This window comes from Notothenia rossii (assembly GCF_949606895.1).
Source record: "Notothenia rossii genome assembly, chromosome: 4".
Classification (NCBI taxonomy): Eukaryota; Metazoa; Chordata; class Actinopteri; order Perciformes; family Nototheniidae; genus Notothenia; species Notothenia rossii.
This window is the reverse complement of record NC_136902.1, coordinates 91,699,238-91,703,455: the sequence shown is the minus strand read 5'-3', so window position 1 is coordinate 91,703,455 and position 4,218 is coordinate 91,699,238. Positions and strand designations below refer to the sequence as shown.

The 4,218-nt window shown below is 43.1% G+C and overlaps 1 protein-coding gene across 1 annotated transcript in view; it reads right to left on the bottom strand.

The window, feature by feature from the left end:
* LOC307035440 (solute carrier family 12 member 9) overlaps positions 1–3,804 on the bottom strand; it is a 36,269-nt gene extending 32,465 nt beyond the window's left edge. The window contains exon 1 of the mRNA XM_079674740.1: positions 3,263–3,804. The gene's annotated coding sequence lies outside the window, so the exon portion shown is untranslated. The remainder of the gene's footprint in view (positions 1–3,262) is intronic.
* Positions 3,805–4,218: the final 414 nt, after the last annotated feature.

The window sequence follows — 4,218 nt, the reverse complement described above, 5'->3', positions numbered from 1 at the left end:
TTTGTTTTCAAGGGGGTCCCGATATTCGTTCAACAATAAACAAAATCCAGAAAGAGCCAGACAAAAGTCAGTCTTCATATTCTATTTGAACACTTGAGATAGACAGGGACAGTCTTAATTGTCTATCTTCAGTTGTTTCCTTATTCTAAGGCAGGCACCAGTAGGCAGATGTTGCTTATTGGTCTTTCCAGCGTGTGGGTTTTTGATGTCTCCATAACTCTTGTCATTAACCAGGATCCACGAGGTGCTTTTGAATCCATAATTAATACGGTGTCTCCAGGTTATGAAGACTATTTTAATGCGATTCCATTGCTGTCTTTCTTGCAAAAGTGGTAGATGTTCTGGTCCAAAACAAATTAGCTATATATTGCACTTGTCAGGCAGCGATAATGAGGCGCGAGCAGAGAAACACTGCTGGACACAGTGTATCACTCATATTATAAAGTAAACAATGCAGACTGATACTGACAGCGCCCTCGTGTGGCAGTTGAAAGTAGTGCATTGTATTTGTACAAATGTAAAATGCGACATGATCACGTACAGAAACGTTATGCAACTTCTGTAGCGTACTCATATTTACAGAAATGTATTTATTAGGATAAACCCCATGAGATGCACCATCTCGTTTACAAGGGGGTCCCGATATATGTTCATATTATTCATACAAAGTGTCTATACTGGTCTGCTATGTGTAAGGGAAACTTCTGCAGCAATGGAGAGTCAGGACTCAGAGAAACACGAGGAGAGTTGGAGCTTTGATGTCAAACAATGATGTTTATTACAAGTATAACGGCCGGAGAATTTATATCACAAGTCACAGCAGCAAAAGGTTCTGACTGCACGGGTGGGTTGTCATGTCAATTCTGATCAGCCTCTCTCTCGATAGACCTTTTAACTAGTTTACAGAGAGTAAACAACATATCGGGGCGTTAACACCTGGAGACACTGAATCACTTATCTGACTCTTAGGCTCTGTGAACGAGAGTTGACCGGTCATAAAACTGGTAATGTCAACAATAGCTGAGACTTCCCGTTCCTTAAGACAGATAACAGACTTAGGGTTGGTCGTAAACGTCAACACACAGAAAGGTTAAATATTTACGAGTAAAGACAGAATTATTCCCTCACACTATGTATTCTAATGTAAACTACTGCCTATAATATAGACACTATATTATCCTGTATATATTTGGGGAATATCCAAATATATGGAAATACAGAGGAGAACATACCTGATTTGTTTGGGCGGGAAATCACTCAGATATCAGCTTCGTTTCAGAGAGACGTTAACACAGAATGCAAATATGTAATTGACTTACATCATCCAACAAAATATTCAGAAGCACAACAACCTAAACATCCCCGTTGTGCAGAGAATCAATATTTCAGAGAGACAACTACCGTCATTTTCCCTTTTTTCGACGCTGTGGCTTATATAACGGTGCGGCTAATATATGGATTGTTACAGCTAACGGCCACTAGGGGACCTCCTAAATCTATGGATTGTTACAGCTAACGGCCACTAGGGGACCTCCTAAATCTATGGGTTTTACAGGTTACAGTCCACCACCTTTAACTCTATGGGCTCTATGGCCGGTCCGCGCCCCCCACCTTTAAGCGGCGGGCTCCAGCAGGAAAAGCTTGAGGCCGGAAAAGAGTGAGACAGGTAGCGCGCAAAAGTAAAAGTGGAACCGAGAGTGGTACGAGAGACAGAACGAGAGCAAGACAGACAGACATTACGAGAGCGAGACAGTTTGTCCCCGTACCACTGGTTGAAAACCACTGCTGTAGATCACTGCCGGTACGTGCGCTGGGAGTTTGAAAGTTGAAAAGTTTGTGTGTCTGAAACGCTATGTGATACAGTACAGTTTACACAGCACATGTTCTGTAGCTACTATTGCACTAAGTGCTAACACTTGAATACGTTATGCAAATATGCAACTTGTTTGTTGAAATGTTAATAAATGGGAGCTTCCTCAAACAGCCATCTCTTTCCCGACAATCCCCTCTGTGCACGAACCCTTACATATGGTAATGAAACATTAAAACACCTGCGGCTTATAGTCCAGTGCGGCTTATATATGTACACATCATTCAATTTAGCTGCTGCGGCTTATATTCAGGTGCGCCTTATAGTCCGGAAATTACGGTACACTGTTTTCTGGGATGTACAGTACAGTCTGTTGCTGTATCTCGATTGAGTCAAAGCATCACATTTGCTGAAGAGGATATATAAGGGAATCAGTCATTAAAGTCATGAAGGGCGTTTTAACAGTTTCTCTGCTCCTTAACAAATCAAAAAGTAGCACTTGTCATATTTGAAATGTGTTTCCCAGTCAGCGGAGGAGTTTCATCAAGGCAGGCATATCTTTCAAAGAAAAGTTATTCGATTTTGGGGCAAGATTTCTATGACGTCGTCTCCGCTTCACACAGAAAATATAGAATAAGTCATAAAAACGACACACACACAACACGCTGTCCTCAGGCTATGTTGCTGAGAACACGGCCGCAGGGAGGCTTTGTAAATCAGCATCATTGTGAGTGTCCTAGGAATACAAACACCACGCTGATACACACACACACGCACGCACGCACGCACACACACACACACACACACACACACACACACACACACACACACACACACACACACACCCACACACACACACACACACACACACACACACACACACACACACACACACACAGACAATTTAAATCTCCAGCATCTACTTGAGCATCGCGTTCAGGCGGCACACATAAAACAAATACACACAGTTTTAGTGTCACTCCCTCTCCAATATGGGGCTATAGGCAGGGGCCAGTTTGATGTCCTTAATTAGTACACCTTCTATCCAGCTGGCTCACAACCAGCTCCACACACACACACACACACACACACACACACACACACACACACACACACACACACACACACACACACACACACACACACACACACACACACACAGACAGACAGACAGACAGACAGACAGACAGACAGACAGACAGACAGACAGACAGACAGACAGACAGACAGACAGACAGACAGACAGACAGACTCTCTCTCTCTCTCTCTCTCTCTCTCTCTCTCTCAGACAGACAGACAGACAGACACACACACACACACACACACACACACACACACACACACACACACACACACACGTAAACAATGGAGTGTTTAGTGGGGAATATGTTCGCCTGCATATGAACCCCAGGGTGTTGGCTATAGGTCTTCATTATGAGGGATGGTTTGTACCTGAAATTGGGAGCAGAGGCCCACTCCAGAGCCAGGCAGGCCAGATCCACGGCGGCGTACACCAGCAGGAAGAAGATGGTCACAATACTGGCGATGGTGTTGAGCTTCCCTGAGAAGAGCACCAGCTGGAACAGAAGAGACAAAGGAGGAGAGGGGATTCACTTCAACAGTGACATATATATTATACATACCAACTATGTGCAATATATACCTGGCGGCTATATCTTCAGAACTGTTACAGGATGTGTATTTTGTAAATTGTGTAAAAAAAAATTACGCATGCTTTTAGTTAAAGGTCTCCTATTATACTGTTTTTCATCAATATATCACAGGTCTCAGATATATCCAGAGCCTGTCTCTGATTGGCTGAAACAAAAAAACAGATCATTGCAGCATCCCATAATCCCCTCTGTTTCCAAAGTGCTGATTCTCTGGCCGTTTCTCAATCTCGAGGATACTGGTTTCCAAGCCAATATTTGAAGGATGCTACGTCATCGTGTGGCGCAGCAGGACTGTTCCAATCTCCAGCGTACTTGGAATTCCACCGAGACCGCGTCCTTGGTTTGGGGGAAATTTCGAGGCTACACATGGGTAGACTTCGCGTCCTTAAAATACCTTGATATATCTTGATCTAGTTTCCAGCTGATAGATTCCTATTGTGAACCCGGAAATGTTGAGTACACCAAAGTTAGAGAAGTATAGTGTGAGTCCCAAGCACAGAGAAACTGCCGGATGCTAACTTACATGTATTGGGTATTTTGCATAATTAGTATAAATTGCATTAATCAGCGTTATAGCCTACGTGGACATATCTAAAGAAAAATGGCTCGGCCGATTTGGACAATTCTGTAGTGGTTGTGGGGGTTATTGGAGATGTTGAGTCCATTTCTGACATTTTCAGGATCAAACATGGCAGTTTTAACCATAAAATAACAATATTTGTATTGGATTTTCAT